Source organism: Cannabis sativa, chromosome X (genome assembly GCF_029168945.1).
Source record: "Cannabis sativa cultivar Pink pepper isolate KNU-18-1 chromosome X, ASM2916894v1, whole genome shotgun sequence".
Lineage (NCBI taxonomy): Eukaryota > Viridiplantae > Streptophyta > Magnoliopsida > Rosales > Cannabaceae > Cannabis > Cannabis sativa.
The window spans coordinates 16,177,873-16,197,202 of NC_083610.1; positions in this window are offsets into that span (position 1 = coordinate 16,177,873).

A 19,330-nucleotide genomic window follows, 5' to 3' on the forward strand; every position below is an offset into this window, starting at 1 on the left:
GTTTTTTTAACTGAGTTATTTTATATTATTAGCAATAACATATACATATTTCTTATACAAAAATTTTATGCAGATGGTGTACATAAATAACATATCAAACAAAAATAAATAACATAGTGATAAAATATATAGAAATGTTCATTTTAATTAATAGAAAATACAATAAAATTTAATATTTACTAATTAATAAATATATTTTTTTAATAAATAACTATTTTATTTTTATATGCAATTAACATTAAATAGATATAATAAAAAATATTTTTATTTTAATTTTTCAAATAATATATATAAGATTCTTGTACTCAACCAAACAGTGTAATTTAATTAATAGTAATATGATTACATTTTACCCTACACAGCCAAACACAGTTTACACATTTTCCTATAATCATATTCTTTTTCATAATATTCCCTATAATCAAATTATTTTGAACACCTCATACCAAACGCATAATGTACTTATTTTTTTATTTTTTTTATTTCAGTTAATGAACTTTGTTATTTTAATTTTTTTTGTATTACAAATAATGAAATATATAAATATATATATTTAAAAAAACACATAAATAATTTTAAAAATAAAAATATATATATTAGAAAGTGTCATAAAAAGTATATTATGTACATAAGAATGTGTTAGTAGGTGCAATTTATGATATTTGGCTAAACTAAAATTTGTGTATAAAGAAAAAAAAATTGTGAGTTGTATAGATTGTGTTAGGTTATTTTTTGTTAATTTAATTGTCAAAATATTATTTAATTTTTACTGTTCAATTAAAGTAATTTTTTGTGTTAATTCGTGGCTTTGATTGCTCTTTTTCTTTAAAGAAAATTTTAGTATTTTTTGTTTAGGAAACTTATCTTACAAGATGAGGAATTCTATTTATGGAAAGTTGCCTATTTTTTAAAAATCTGACTTTTTTTTTCTAATTATTAAAATCGATTTTGCCATGTTTATAGAAGATCAAATAATTTTTTATGACAGAAAATAAAATCCAAATCGTGATTTTAGACTTATTTGAAACGTTTCCTATTTCGGCCTCATTTGCCTCTACAGATTCCAATCTTGTCGCTACAAATCAGAGGTTATTTTAGAATTTTTTTTACAGCTGTGAAAACGTGTTTGTGGTTGTCTTTAGGGTTTCTATGATCTATAAATAGGACCTAGAGAGCACCCAAACGTTCTCACCTCTTTTACCTTCATTTTTTTATATTTTTATCTTTGTGAGGAGAGAGTTTCTTTTGTGAAAATCTACAGTGTTCAACTAGATTTTAGTCTTTGTTTATTGTTCTTAGAATAGGTTGAAGAACTTTATTGAACAAGAGAAGGGTCTTCGGGAGAAGACTTGTCAAAGCCTTACTTCGAGAGGAAGTAAGCACTCACATATAAAAGGACGAAGGAATTTCGTTGTTTGGTGGTGTTTAGAAATCATGGAAAAGTAAATATTAAAGGATTGCAGCAAAGCTTTAGAGGGAGTCTAAACTTATTTAAGTCAACTGTATTTTATAATTGTTTGAAACTTTACTAATTGATTTCATTCTCTGGGTGTGGTCCGGTGGACTAGGTGTTTTTGAAAGAACATTGATACCATGTATAATTCTCTTGTATCAAGTTTTTATATTCTGCACTGTTAATTTTATTCTGTTACTACAAATCTATGTTCAGCAGTAATAAGTTTCCATTTTATTAATGCAGATCATAACAGTTGTGTTTTTAATTACTGGAATTTAATTAATATATTGGCATTTGTAAAAACACAATTTTTCAGATAGTCGCATTAAGGAGAGCTTCAAAAGTAAACTTAATCTTGTACAGGAAAGGATGTTGTCTAACATAGATAAAATTGTTCTTTTTTTTTTTTTTTTTTTTTTGATAAAGTGATTTAAATCACTCATGAATTTACGACGCCCATGTCCGCCACCGGCGCTGGAACCTCCTCGAACCAGGATAGCTCATCATCTAACCGCAGAGCATGCTTTGCCAACCATGGGCCGCTAAAATCTTAGAGCGAGCCCCATGGGACAAAACTGCCCCCGGAAATTTAGACAATAAAGCTATAACATCTTCAAACAACGCTCCTAACTCAATAAATACTGAAGTTCCACCTGAAAAAAAATATCAAAAAACAGCATAAAACTTTAATTAGAAAACTATTCAAATTGAAGAGAATCAACCAACCACCAAGACTAAGCAACTAGATCTCCCTATAAAATACTAGAACTAGCCAAAGGGATTACCCTTTGGCTAGTAACAACTAAATTATAGCAATCTACTTCATAACCTTCATAGGATCCCTATTCCTTACTCTTACTCTTTTAAAATCAAACATAAATAAAATTTTCCTTTTAATATCCATTATTCCTTAAATATTCAAAATATTATATACTAATTATTTCATTTTATCTCTTAAAAATATTACTTATTTATAGAATAAAACATGTCAAAATTCTTTAGTAAGTCAAATTATTTATTATTTTATTTATAGCGTAAAACATGGCATCTATAATCTTTATTCAACCTAGATTAAACTAAAATTGTATTAATATCCTTAAAACTTAAGATTGCACTTTTCATATTCAAAAGTACCATTTTCCTAATACCACTTCATCATATATTTAATTAATAATATTAAATTAATATTAATTAATCCAATTCGGTATTATGACATAATGCTTCCTTATTTATTATTTAAATAGATAACATCCTAATTATTATACCATTCAAATTATTATAAAACTATTCATATTAGTATCTTCCTATACAACTAATAAGGCAATAATCTCAATCTTCATTAGCATTTACTTCCCATTTATTTCAATATCTTCCCAAAAATAAAAAATAAAATAAAACAAAGTATACTCAATTCACAATTAATGTCCCTACCTCTAATTTATTACAAAATCCCACATTTATAATTTATATACCAAATTAATATTATGTTATCTATAATAAATTCATATTTATAATTTATATACCCAAAATTAATATTATGTTATCTATAATAAACTAATAAGGCAATAATCTCATAATTATATACCATAATTGTTAGTTATTAAATTTTATAATATTTTTACAATTCATGATATCTTGTAATTTTAAACAATTACCCTAAATAATTAGGGACCAGCCATAAATCATGCGTGAAAACCTTAAAAGGCACCAAATCCATAAACAATGGCCCAGCTCATCCATCAAATTTGTACTTCCTTTTCTTCCATCAAAAAACTAATACCACTCACCTAGAAATTCTTTAAAAATACAAATAAATATAATAATTTTGGTACATTCCCAAAATATTGACAACAAACCAAATTTTTATAATAATTTGACTTCCCAAATATATCTGAACCAATATATTCTCATTAGTCCATTAGTGTTTCCACCTCCCTTTATTACAAGATCCTCAAGATTCTTATTCTTCAATTTACTTAATTAATTATAATATTAGAATCTCAATACTAAAATTCTAAACACTTTCCTTTTATGCTGAAAATTCCTAAAAAAATATAAACCAAAAGATAGCTAATAGGAATTAGCGTTTAAAGCAAACACTCTTAAACATTATTTCAATTAAAAATATTCTTTAAAACATACCTTAACCAAAATAATCCTTTTATTCCGACTAATAAATCTGTATAGTGCATAACTTATTAACTTTAAAATATTAATGTGTCAAAATTTTCTTATACATTCAATACCGAAAAAGCGTGAAAATGTAAACAAACTACCCTAAATAATTAGGGGCCCAACCATATAATAGGTGCTAAAGCCTTGTAAGGCGTCAAAGCCATAAATAATGGCGCAAAATAGAACAAAATCAATATAAAACAAACCTATAACAAAAAAAGAAAACATTGAAAAAAGAAAGAATAAAAAAGAGTTGTGAAACAAAAGAAAGAAAAACATTGAACTCATTTACAGCAACAAACGATAGACAAAGAAAATTGAAATAGAAAACTCTTAAGGTAACTTGAACAATGAATCTGATTAAGAGGTATTAAACTACAGAAAAGTTGCTTCAAAATCGTGATCACTGGTCCTTAATATAACCAATTCTTTCACGAATCACACAGATTATATCCAACAGTATATACACCAACTAAAACACTATCACAATTCACATAATATCGAAATACGGCTATATAAAATGGAATGAATTCAGTCTACAAAAAAGAAAAAAAGAAACCAGAGAGATATTTACCGTGATAGTTTGTTGGAGGATCAAAACGATGGAGAAGTAAGTACTGGGGATGCGATCACGAACAACGATGAAGAAATATTAGATAAAATTGTTCTTAAAAATGTAAAAGAGTTGTAAGTTTCTCTTTTTAAGGAGAATCCCCTTGTGGATGTAACTAGCTCATTTTGATTAATAAAAATTATATTTCTTGATAAAAATAAAATCAATAAAGCAAATTAATTTAAAAGATAATTATGATAGTGTTGGGTTTTGTGCCTTAAATAAAACTCATTTTAATATAATCAAATTTACTAATCAATAAAAGATCATAAATCATTTTATGTTGCATGGTTCACATGATTTATTTCATGATTATATGTTTAATATATAAATTATATTAAATCTAGAACATATAGTTATTCTTGATTACAGTGTTTTCAATGCAGTGGAATATAATCATGAATATATGTTCAAAAGTTTAAGTCCCATGATTTGTCAGTACACTGGATTTAGACTGACATGATAATCAGCGATAATGTATACTTACACATTGGATAAGTATTATGTCATTTCCAGGGTATTGGCAAAATATGCCAGTATCAGATGTATGGAGTATACATTGGATTGGACCGACATTGAACTTAGATAAGATATCATAAACTTACTATTATATCTTTCTAAGTCAATATCACTGGTTGATCTTAGGTCTATAGATTTAAATCCTGAGATGGATAGGTTCGATCTCAATTGTATTATTTATGTTCTTAGAGTTGTTTGTTAATGTCTGGTCGGTTGAACACTTACATCTTGGGAACATGATAGTTCAATTGAGTGGTAGCGCTAATCATAGATATGGAATCTATAGCTATAAGTATTTAGAAGTGAAACAATAATTTTCTTCGAGCTTGGCTTAATAGAGATAAATGATTGAAGCCTCATTTTAGTAATTATATTAGTTTACTGAAACATCATTTATAGATAGCTAAGTATTTTAAGGATAAAATACATTGAAGGGTAGAACAGTAAATTTATCCCTATTCGATGTAGATCGTCTATAGAGGATCTTTGACTATTTGGATTGTAATAATGGATAATTCATAACGTATCTATATCTTGGTACATATAGAGTGTTCTATATAATTAAGAGTGTAGTTCCGAATCTATAATGGCGCAATGAAGAATTAATAAGTTAATTAGTTGAGATAATACTGCTTGCAGACTCAGTTAATTAGTTTTGATTAATCAATTATAATTCTAAAATTAGACTATGTCTTATTTATGAATTTTCACTAAGTAAGAGCTTAATTGTGAAGAAAAGAGATTTTGGGATTTATTTTGTTAATTAAGAGACTTTGCATGGTCTAATTAATAAATAATATAAATGATAATTTTATTTGATAATTAATTATAATTATTAAATAAATAGTTTTGACATTTATAGGATCAAAATTAAAAAATATGGCATTATTGAAAAAAGGATACATGGTTGAAATAAAGTGGCAAAATTGTAACTAGTGAGGGGCCATTAGTGTGGCCGACCACTTAGTGAATTTTTCCTATTATTTTATTCTTTTTTAATCCATATAATTAAATCTTAAACCCTAACTGAAATACTATAAAATAAACATGATGCTATCATTCTCATCCAAACTAAATCTAGTTTTCATTCTTTGACAACTAGTAGATGAGAGACTCCTTTTCTATAATGATTTTGAATCCTTATTCATTGTTCTTCATCATTTTGAGACATAGTGATAGAGTACCATGCCCACACATAGCAAGTCAAACTCAATCATAGTGTGAAAGACGATGGTAACCAACCTGAATGAGAGAAAGAGATCCAAACTCCGATCTTGTTATTACTTTGCGACAAAAAAGAACAATGGTTAGAGATCTAAGCGAAATGAGTCACATTATTCTGCTGTCATCAATGTAAGTAATGAGTCCATATTTATCTTATAAATATGATTAATTTATTTATTAATATTCTTAAATTTATTCTTTAAATTATTGATTAGTGTGATTTTAATTTGTTAGGTTATTTTAAATACTATTCATCCATTTAGAGTCTTTTGGAGGGATTTTAACATATTTTGGTGGAAAATAATGGAAGTCGGCGAGCTCGATTGTACAAGGCGAAACTTAATTGCAAATTTCGACGAACTTAAAGGCAGAATTGGACTTGGAGCTCAACATGAAAGTTTTAGATCTCGTTCTTAGCTTTCCAGAACATCTTAAATCGTTCAATTCCGAGTAATATTGAGAGAGCTATGACCAAAATACTATCAGTCGTCGCAGCAGGAAATTTCTAAAAAAAGATAGCGAAAATAAAGATAAATTTTCAAGAAGAGTTGCGATTTTTTATGTTTTGTTTAAAAGATGAGTTATCTTTATCCGAGATATTTCCTAATACTATTATAAATAGAATCCTAATTCTAAGAGGATTTATCTATCCACTATAAATAGAATCCTAATTCTAATAGGATTCAACTACCTTTCCCATTACTATAAATAAGACCTCTTAGACTACAAATGGAGGAGAATCCAAAAAAACTACAAATTAAATGTTATGATTTTCATTAATGTCTAGTTCTGAGTAGTTTTCTTTTAGTTAAGGGTTATTTCAAAACCCGAAACATGAATTCTTAATTTTATTATTGAATGTTAATTTTTAGTTTCTATTATATCAAATTGCTTCTATTCTTCTATGTTCAATGTTATGATTATTGTTTTAATCTTGTTTAGACGGCCGCTAAATTAGGTTTTACTTTAATCTACCGTCATCTTAGGATTACTATTCACCTAATAGTCTAGGATTCTAAGTGTTTGTGGCAAAATACAATTTGTGATGAAGAATAGAACCTAGGTTAAATGAATTATATGCTTCATTGATTTGTTGCCTAGATTAGTCTATCTCCATAAATCCCAATGCTTTATCTAAGTTAAATAAATCGCATGCTTCATGGATTTACTGCTTCAGGTAAAAGAGTTAATTATTGAGCGCTTCGCCTTGATTACATACAATAGGGAGATTGGGATAATTGACTGCTTCAGCGTTATCTGCGGGATTAATAGTTTGATTGGAAGCTAAAAATTACATTCTTTAATAGGAATTAGGAATGATTGTTAAGGGTGGCGAATAACCTTTAACTAGTTTCTCATATCGTATTCTTTACTTTAAATTTGTTCTTTTCTTTAATTGTTATTTTTATTCTAATCTTCAAAACCCCTCTTTTTCCTAATTCTTTTTACTAATTTGTGAATAATTGAATAAACATAGTCCTCGTGGGATCGACCCTTACTTACGATTATACTAAAATAATTGGAAGTATTGGAATTAAAAAAATAGTAAATTTGTTGTGGCTTACGACACGCATCAGTAAGGTTTTCAAAACTCTAATGTGTTTTATTTCATCATATTAGAGAATTCATATTTAGGATGTTAATCAACATACATATTAGTAAATCTAGATCCTGGTAAAATAAATTCCAACATATAGGTATTATTTGAGCTTTGTTGATGATTTTACTAGATTTGTGTGGATTTTCCCAATGAAACAAAAGTCTGAAGCAACAAACCTATTTGTGCAGTTTAATGCTTATGTTGAAAGGCAATTCCAGCTTAAAATAAAAGGTGTTCAAACTGATTTAGGGTAAGAATTTGAATCTTTATACAAAATGTTTCAACACTTAGGCATTGTCAAAAGAAATTCTTGCCCCCACAGTCGCCAACAACAAGGTAGAGTTGAGAGAAGACATTGACATGTTGTTGATGTTGGTCTCACTTTTCTTGCCAAAGCTGAAATGCCTCTCACCTTTTGGTGGGAAGCTTTCACTTTTGCAGCATACCTAATTAACAGGCTCCCATCAATTGTCCTACAGTTTGCTTCACCTTTTGAAAAGCTTTTTCATCAACCCCCTGATTATACCATGCTAAAAGTGTTTGGGTGCTCATGTTTTCTCCTTTTAAGATCTTATGAAAGCCACAAAGTGTCCTTTCGATCATCTAAATGCCTATTTCTAGGCTACTGTCTTAATTCCAAGGGTTACAGGTGCTTGCATCCTAGTGGGAGGGTGTAAGTAGCTTGTAGTGTCACTTTCAATGAATCTGAATTTCCATATAACACCCTTTTTGGTAATGCTTCTCAATCTCTCTCTCAAATTACTCCAACTATAATTGACAGAGGTGCCTATACTATTCCTACAACTCCTATACCTCCTAATCCTACACATATGCCACCTCCCTCACCCCCACCTTCCCTCCCCATCAACTCCACAAACGAGTCATCTAGTCAATCCTCCAATAGCTCATTATCTACATCACAGAGCTCCCAAAACTCACACACGATAAGCAATAGTACTGCTGATAACAATACTGTTGATACTAATTTCAACAATAATTCATTTGCTTTAGCACCTGTCATAACTCATAACCTTCACCCCATGGTTACCAAATCCAAGCTTAGCATCTTCAAACAAAAAATCTATACTGCCACCACATCCCCAGTTACCGAACCAACAACCTTAAAGGTTGTGCTTGCCAGTCCAATCAGGAATGAAGCAATGAATAGAAATTTATGCTTTAAAAATAAACAAAACTTGGCACCTTGTTATTCCCCCACCTGATGCTCCTATAGTCACCAATAAATGGGTGTATCAGGTTAAATACAACAAAGATAGTTCAGTTGACAGATACAAAGCCCTCTTGGTTGCTAAGGGCTTTCAACAAACCCCTAGCCTAGATTACACAGAGACATACAACCCTGTCATAAAGCCTTGTACTATTCGTACTTACAATTGGGAAATTCAGCAAGTGGACATCAACAATGCCTTTTTAAATGGTGAACTCAAAGAAATAGTCTACATGCATCAACCTCCTGGTTTGAAGATCCAGCCTTTCCCAACCATGTTTATGTTGGGTTTTATGCCCTAAATAAAACTCATTTCAATATAATCAGATTTACTTATTAATATAGATCAGAAATAACATTTAATGTTGCATGGTTCACATGATTTATTTCATGATTATATGTACATGATGTATGAATTCATCTGAAACCCTTTTCACATACTTGATCCTGTTTATTGTGCTGTCAACACATTGGAAAGTAAACATGACTATGTGAATAAAGTTTCCTAGATTTATCAGACATAGGGTTTTACTGATATGACAATCTACAACAGAGTTTACTTGCATTTGGAGAAATGCTATGTTCTTTCCAGAACATTGGTTAAAGTAAAGCTCAGGTTGGATGCATGGAGTATGCATCGGAAAGGACCGATATTGAACTTTGGCTTAGATTTATTAAACTTACCGTAATATCTATTCAAGTCAATATCACCTAGTTGATCCTAGATCAAATGATCTTAATCCTGATATGATTAGGCTCAATCTTGAAAGGCTATTCGTGTTCTTTGATTTGTTAGTTAAGCCTACTTTTAGGTTAGGGTGATACGTACATTTTAGGAACACGGTAGTGCAATTGAGTGGGAGCGCTAACATAAACATGGAATCTATAGCTTCTATCTAGCGAATAGTAAGCAAAGGATGATCTCCTTCGAGCTTGACCAAACGAACATAAATGGTGGAGTACTCATTTCACATAAGCTGAAATATCATTTATACGGGGTCAAGTGTTTTAAGGATAAAATACATAGTAGGGTGTTACGGTAATCTAATCCCTTTACTGTGTAGATCATTCATATAGAGGATCATTGATCACATTAGGATTATAACAATGGATAACTAATGATGTGTCTATATGGTGGAACATATAGAGCATTCTATATACTGAGAGTGCAATTCTAAGTTCTATGCGTGGATTCAACGAAGAATTAATAAGTTAGTGAATTTTAGTAATAAATTCTTGATCTACTTATTGGAAGCTCGGTTATATAGACACATGGTCCCCCCACTAGTTGAGATAATATTGCTTGTAAGACTCATGTAATTGGTTTTGATTAATCAATTATAATTCTCAAATTAGACTATGTCTATTTGTGAAATTTTCACTAAGTAAGGGCGAAATTGTAAAGAAAGAGTTTTAGGGGCATATTTGTTAATTATGATACTTTGTATGGTTCAATTAATAAATATGATAAATGACAATATTATTTAATAATTATTTATAGTTATTAAATAGTTAGAATTGACATTTAAATGGTTGAATTTGAAAATGGGCGTTTTTGAGAAAATCAGATGCAGAAAAGATAAAACTGCAAAATTGCAAAAAGTGAGGCCCAAATCCACTAGTATAGGGCCAGCCACTTTTGTAGGAAATTTAAACTGATATTTTCATTATTTTAATGCCAAATAATTCAAACCTAACCCTAGTGGAATGCTATAAATAGATAGTGAAGGCTTCAGGAAAATTACACTTAAATTTTCTATTTTTCCTTCAGAGAAAAACCTAGCCTTTCTCTCTCCCTATCTTTAGCTGCCACTTCTTCTTTCTCTTCCCTCTTGAAATTTTGAAATTTCTTAGTGTATGAGTAGTGCCCACACACAGCAAGTGATACCTCAATCATAGTGAGGAAGATCGTGAAGAAAGACTTTCAGCAAGAAGGAGTTTCAGCATCAAAGATTCAGAGAAAGAGATCCAGGTTCAGATATTGATAATGCTCTACTACAGAAAGGAATCAAGGGCTAGATATCTGAACGGAAGGAGTCATTTAATTCCGCTGCACCCAATGTAAGGTTTCTTAAACTTTATATGTGTTTAATTTATCGTTTTAGAAAGTTCTTATTTAGGATGTTAATAAACATACTTGTGAGTAGATCTAAGATCCTGGTAAAATAATTTCTAACAACTGGCCTCAGAGCCATGGTAATTGATTTACTTGCAAGAAATTTGGACTTTAAAACGATTGTTTGTTTGTTTTTGGATGGTATCATGTTGTATTGAGTGTTATTTGATGATTGATTGATGTTTGTAAATTTTCATGAAAAATAATTGCGATTCTGTTTCTGGCATTATTTTTATTGGATAGTATGGAAAAAATTAAGCAAGTTAGCCTTTTACAGAACTCAATTTCGATTTTATTTGAATTAGTTATGAATTTTTGAAGATTTGAAAAAAATCAGAGCTGTGCTGAAATTTTCGTGCGATCGCGAAAAATGTCCGTACAGCTCACAATTTTTTCGTTTTTCTTCGATTTTTCATGCTTTTTCATGGAATTAACTTCCGATTTTTTGTGTAGTTCTATATATATACTATTACTATTCCTAATTTAATTCTAATTATCATTTTGAATTAATTTAATATTTTTTAAATTTAATTCAATATATTAGTGTAATTTGAATTTGAATAGAATTAGTATCTATCTTCTTGCTTAAAAATCTATCTTATTTTAAAATTTTATTATATCTTATCTTATTTTAAATTTAAAATAAGATAATTATAATCATGTAATTTTTAAATAATATAAGATATTTTGCTAATTTTTTAAATTTTGTTATTTTATTTATGTAAATTACATTTAAAATTTGAAAAAGATATTCATTTATCTTTTCTAATTTTTTATTTAATTTTTATTTATAAAATAACATTTAAAATTTAAAAGTTGTTAGCAAATTTTTTTTTGAAATGATATTTAGGTTGGTTGAAACCTAATTTTTCAAAATTGTAGGTTTAATTTTAAATTTCGAAATTTTTTTTATTTTTCAAATTTTTTTTTAAAAAAATTTCGAAAATTTATTTATTTTTTAATTAATTATTTTCGAAATTAATTATTTAATTTAAAATTAAATAAATCCTACATCCAACTATCCAACTAACCTTGTTGCAGGAGTATGTGTTTTAGCTTGTGTGTAAATCTTCTTTCATCTGTGTATGACCTAGCAACATGATAGGACCCATCCAAAGTATGCCTGTGTGAGCCTATGTGTTTAATTTTATTATAGATGCATATAGGTTGTTGTTGCTAAAATAGATTATCATAGTTTTTGATAGAATTTATTTAGGCCCATTTAGTTTTTGGGCCTATTCAATTAATAACAGTTGTTCTTATTAAGGTTAAATTCCTCTCTTTTGGGCCTTGTGTGAGAGTTGGGAGCCATAGAAGTGGGTACGACATACTGAACCCAGCACCCCCTCACATGAACCACCCCAATTGTGAAGGTCCATTTGCCTGATTTGAATAACTGTACTAGGTTAATTAAACTAGTTTAACCTAATAAAATTGATTAGCAACATAATTAATTTCATTTATTTTGAAATTAATTTAAGAAAATTATAGTTTAAAGAATTTTTTATTCTAAGCTAAACTATATGTATTTTCTTGTATTTAACTAAATATATAATTATAACCATCTAGATTCTTTCTGGAGCTTAATTTAAATTTTTCATTAAATATTCCTATTTAAGTTGAAATTTAGTTATCTACAACTAACCAACTTAAATCTGAATATCTTTTGAATTTCAAATTTCAAAATTAAGTTGAGGAATTTTAGACATTGGTTATTAAGATTCTTTAGATATTTTTTAAGTTAATATCTTTTCGAATATTAACTTAAAATGAAATATTTTAGATATTAAGTGGTTACAACTTAATTTTTGATATTAAATTAAATTTAAATTTGAAAATATTTAAGTTCTAGATTTTTTCTAATACAACTTAAATTAGATATTTTTTCAAATTTTGTGGAAAAGATACTTAGTCAAATAAGATATTTTCTAGATAGTTATTTCTAGACTACTTATTATTTCTAATATTAAATAGGAAATATTATACATTGTGAAATTAATTATTTATTAATTAATTTTGGTACAATTTATTTTAAGTATATTTTTCCTAGTATTAAACTAGAGATTAATAATTAAGCATTCTCTACACTTAATTATTTATTTCTTGAATTTAATACATTTAATTAATTTGAAAATTAAATATCTAAGTTGATTTTTATCATCATACTTAAATATTTCTTTTTCATGAAATTTAATTAAATAGAAAATTATTTTTAGTTGAAATTTATTTTTTTCAACTAAATTTAAATAATTTTCAAAATATTTTTTTTCTTTATTTTATTAATCAAAATTCGAAATTGCATTTCTTAAATGCTGTAATTTCAAATTTTATTTGAAAAATAGATTAAGTTGTAAATTAATTATTTATTTTAATTAATTTTTGGATCAACTTAAATCAATGATTTTTTCATTTATTGATTAATTTAAAATAAATTGAATTAAAGTATATTATTAGAAATTGAATTAATTAGTCAAAGGAAATCTAGATAGGTGATATGTTTTGCTTGAAGTATTTTTCTAGTGTATTTAATTAAATTGAAAATTAATATTTAAGTTGATTTTCATCATCATACTTAAATATTTGAAATTTTTCTTATATATATTTAATTAAATAGGAAAATTATATTTTTTGTTGTAAATTAATTTTATTAATTAATTTTGGGCCAACATTAAATTAGAATAATTTTACCAGGATTTATTTTTTATTTTAACATGCATTTTTCGAAAATTGTATTCTTAAATACTTTAATTTTTCGAAATGCAATATATATATTTATAGAAAATAAAATTTGAGTTGTAAATTAATTTAAATTAATTTTGTAACAACTTAAATTGAATATTTTTCTAAATATTTATTGGAAATTATTACTAAGATGGAAATAATTCATGTTATTTTCATAACCATCTAAGTAAAATTTATAAATATTAAATTAAAATTTATATTTAGAATTTTTCATTCTAAATTGGAAATTTTAATTAAATAAATATATATTTAAAATAAATAAATTAAATAAAGAGAATAAAAGAAAATACAACTCACTTTAAATAATGAGCTTGATTATTATTAAGATATTCGATCTCCATTGTTGGTCTTACAAAAGTTAAATGTTTTTAATATAACCTCGAGACGCTAGACTTCGCCCCCCTATGGATGGTTATTCGTTGAACGCATTTAACACCGTAAGATTTCATTTGATAAGTGTTTTGTGAGTTTTCGTCTCTATTTAGACTATCCCCTACGGTGACTACTTAGAGATAAACTCATAAAATATGAAACAATGGTGGAAGCTCATAAAATAAGAATAACCTTGACTCTCGCCTACCGGGACAACGTTGGATTCTTATTTTGATAGAATAAAAAGTTGCTAGAATGGTTTCTATTTTAGATGAGCTGACAACTCTATTCAATAAATGATACTTTGACTCTCGCCTAGGGACAACTTTGTATCGGTTGTTGAAAACCTTGGAAATTATTTAGGGTTGTATGTTTTAGTATTTTCACTAGTCATTCCTACTTGCTATATGCTTATAATTTCTGAATTGTGTATGAATTTATATTGAACCATGTTATTTTCTGTTATTAAGTTGTAGTTTAATTTCGAATCTTCATTGTTGGTCTAACTTGGCTTGTTTATCTAATGAGATAAATCCCTAGTGGATTTTCACCATTAGACATACATAATAGTGTTAGATCTCGAAAGATAAATATTGTATATGCGACATCTAGCTGTTCATCAATTGATGACACCTTAGACTAGTATTTTTACGATATGAAACAAGAAGATTGTATAAATAAGATTACTTTGACATTCGCTAATCGAAGCATCGTTGGATTCTTATTTTAAACGAAATTATCCTAATTCCTCTTAGCTTATTCATTTCGAATTAGCTTTAAAAACATATCATTGGATGAATGGTCTATAAATCATTTCATGTCATTTTATATGACGCATATGATTATAATCCCGAAATTCTATTCCCAATTGATATAAATCCTCAATCTTAGAAATCTCCTACTTGTATGGGCAAATCTGACTTAGAGTTTGTATTAGTAGTGGTGGTCCAAGAAAGAATTACTCATTATATTTGGTTGAATTTAAGTCTTTGACTTTAATTTTAGAATCCAAACAGAAATTTTCTTATATTTATAATTCCAGATACAATACAGTTACACTTTCTCAAGTGTTTAATATCCATCTTTTATTAATGGATTCAAACTGTATGGAATATGAGTTAGGTATTCTGTGACCAAGATCCACTTGCAGTATTCTAAGAACTCTTTGATGTAACTAAACCTAAGTCATCAAAAGACACTACCACATTTTTTTTAATCTATGGCATTTGTATCTTGTTCATAGTGGATTTGACAAGATCAATCTCTGCAAAGAGTTAATATGCCTATATCCAGTGAAAGTAAGTTCATCTCATTCGCAGATGGATGTACATTCAAAGGTGGATATGAGTTTTTCGTTGTATTATTAAAACGATAACTCTAGATTATACCTTTTAGCAAGAAATTTGAAATGTTTGAAAAATTTCATTAATTTCTAGCAATGGTTAAAACCATTAAGGTAAATGGTTAAAGATCTTGCGAACTGATAGGGGTGGAGAAATAGTTAATAGATATGCAGTTCAAAGATCATTAAATTGATTTTTGAATTATATCCAAACTTACCTCCCCAGAAATTTCGAGTTGCATGTTAATGATTAGTTACTAGTCGTTGCCTAATTCCTTCTATGGTAATACAATTTCAGAATGATGTAATAGTTGTATACTTAATGTAAAACATTACTAGATTCATGGATAACCTAATCAAAAATCTTAAGAAAAGCTAGAACTGTTAACCATGGTTTGTTAGCTTTTCTAAGTGATTAGGGGTGGACCATCCCATTGTCAATAGATAAGAAAGTGTTTGTTCAAACAAATACTACTTTTCTAAGAAAATGACTAAGTCTGAAAAACAAGTAGCAAATAAAGGAGATATTTAATTCTTGATTCCAAAAGTGTTCTATCATCTTATATAACATATGATGATCCCACTGCCTCTGTTGTCTTGTCACAACCAAAGAGGTTAATACCATTTTCTTAGACATAATTCACGGTACCTTGTCGTAGTGGGAGAGTTTCTAGGAACTCACCTTCTTATGACTTGGGAGACACTAGTGATTAAAATCCATTGTAAGTTTAAACAAGTAATGGATTGTCAAGATAAGAAACTAAGAAGAAAGCCAATAGAACTATGGTTTAATCCATTCACATGGAGTAACCTAAAGTTTTCTATTACAAGGACATAAAGGAAATTTTTGTTTATAAGTCCATTCAATGGACTTAACAAAACTTCCTGTTCCTAGTATTATAGGTTTGAGTTTATTTAAACCTATGGCTTGTGGTATACCTGGTAATTACTTACTCTAATGCAAGCAACTTATTTTAGTAAGATGCTGAAGCATTTTCTTTCTAATGGCAATCTATAGAAGCTTCACAACTTCTTAGGTATAGATTTTATTTATCTAAGGAAAAGTCTCAACTATTCCAGAAAAGATAAAGCCATGAAAGAATTTCTTAAATCAACAGTGAGAGGTCTTAGATATGCTTTTGTATGCCTTAGACCAGACACCTGCTGTTGAGTGGGAGTAATGAGTAGGTATCAGATTAATCCAGGAGAAGAACATTGGAAGACAATCAAGTAAATCTTAAGATTAAGAAGAGGAACTATATGTTAGTCTATAAGAGTGTGTTTAAAACTCTTAGACTACACCATATCAGATTTCGAAATTTGCCTTTGTGCTAGTAAATCTTTCTAATAAGATGGTGGTTACTCTGGGGGTGGAATAGTGATTTTGGAGAAGTGTAAAAACCTATCTGAAGTCTCTAGGTCTACCAGAGAGAGACTGAATGTTAAAGTTGCAGGAAAGGTACTTATTCAGTCTAAGGAAAGTTCTATACATCTTTGGCACCATTCCAAATTGCCTTAAACTAGTAGTGTTAATTTCCTGATTAACCAAAAGTAGTTGCCAAAGGTATGTATAGAATCCAGTATCCCAAGAGAGTAGACATATAGAGAGGAATTTCACATTATCAATGATTTTGTGATTAAAGGAAGAGTAATGGTGGAGAAAAGGTTGTGGTTAATTCAACCTTTCAGATCCAATTACGAGTAGTTTACTACTACTACACTTGATTTGTATATCAAGGTGTTGAGATTATTTGAAACGCACTTTTTGTTTTATATTAGTGCAAGTGGGAGTTTGTTGGGTTTTATGCCTTAAATAAAACTCATTTCAATATAATCAGATTTACTTATTAATATAGATCAGAAATAACATTTAGTGTTGCATGGTTCACATGATTTATTTCATGATTATATGTACATAATGTATGAATTCATCTGAAACCCTTTTCACATACTTGATCCTATTTATTGTGCTGTCAACACATTGGAAAGTAAACATGACTATGTGAATAAAGTTTCCTAGATTTATCAGACATAGGGTTTTACTGATATGACAATCTACAACAGAGTTTACTTGCATTTGGAGAAATGCTATGTTCTTTCCAGAACATTGGTTAAAGTAAAGCTCAGGTTGGATGCATGGAGTATGCATCGGAAAAGACCGATATTGAACTTTGGCTTAGATTTATTAAACTTACCGTAATATCTATTCAAGTCAATATCACCTAGTTGATCCTAGATCAAATGATCTTAATCCTGATATGATTAGGCTCAATCTTGAAAGGCTATTCGTGTTCTTTGATTTGTTAGTTAAGCCTACTTTTAGGTCAGGGTGATACGTACATTTTGGGAACACGGTAGTGCAATTGAGTGGGAGCGCTAACATAAACATGGAATCTATAGCTTCTATCTGGCGAATAGTAAGCAAAGGATGATCTCTTTCGAGCTTGACCAAACGAACATAAATGGTGGAGTACTCATTTCACATAAGCTGAAATATCATTTATACGGGGTCAAGTGTTTTAAGGATAAAATACATGGTAGGGTGTTACGGTAATCTAATCCCTTTACTGTGTAGATCATTCATATAGAGGATCATTGATCACATTAGGATTATAACAATGGATAACTAATGATGTGTCTATATGGTGGAACATATAGAGCATTCTATATACTGAGAGTGCAATTCTAAGTTCTATGCGTGGATTCAACGAAGAATTAATAAGTTAGTGAATTTTAGTAATAAATTCTTGATCTACTTATTGGAAGCTCGGTTATATAGACCCATGGTCCCCCCCACTAGTTGAGATAATATTTCTTGTAAGACTCATGTAATTGGTTTTGATTAATCAATTATAATTCTCAAATTAGACTATGTCTATTTGTGAAATTTTCACTAAGTAAGAGCGAAATTGTAAAGAAAGAGTTTTAGGGGCATATTTGTTAATTATGATACTTTGTATGGTTCAATTAATAAATATGATAAATGACAATATTATTTAATAATTATTTATAGTTATTAAATAGTTGGAATTGACATTTAAATGGTTGAATTTGAAAATGGGCGTTTTTGAGAAAATCAGATGCAGAAAAGATAAAACTGTAAAATTGCAAAAAGTGAGGCCCAAATCCACTAGTATAGGGCCAGCCACTTTTGTAGGAAATTTAAACTGATATTTTCATTATTTTAATGCCAAATAATCCAAACCTAACCCTAGTGGAATGCTATAAATAGATAGTGAAGGCTTCAGGAAAATTACACTTAAATTTTCTATTTTTCCTTCAGAGAAAAACCTAGCCTTTCTCTCTCCCTATCTTTAGCTGCCACTTCTTCTTTCTCTTCCCTCTTGAAATTTCGAAATTTCTTAGTGTATGAGTAGTGCCCACACACAGCAAGTGATACCTCAATCATAGTGAGGAAGATCGCGAAGAAAGACTTTCAGCAAGAAGGAGTTTCAGCATCAAAGATTCAGAGAAAGAGATCCAGGTTCAGATATTGATAATGCTCTGCTACAGAAAGGAATCAAGGGCTAGATATCTGAACGGAAGGAGTCATTTAATTTCGCTGCACCCAATGTAAGGTTTCTTAAACTTTATATGTGTTTAATTTATCGTTTTAGAAAGTTCTTATTTATGATGTTAATAAACATACTTGTGAGTATATCTAAGATCCTGGTAAAATAATTTCCAACAGTTTACAAACTCAACAACGCTCTTTATGGACTCAAATAGGCTCCAAGGGCTTGGTTTGACAAACTCAAACATTCTCTGACAAAATGGGGTTTTCACAACTCAAAATCAAACACCAGCTTGTTCTTCACCAACACAAATGGGAAACTTCTTCTCCTTCTTGTGTATGTTGATGACATACTTATTACTGGTGCTGATCATGTTGGGTTTTGTGCCTTACATAAAACTCATTTCAATATAATTAGATTTACTAATT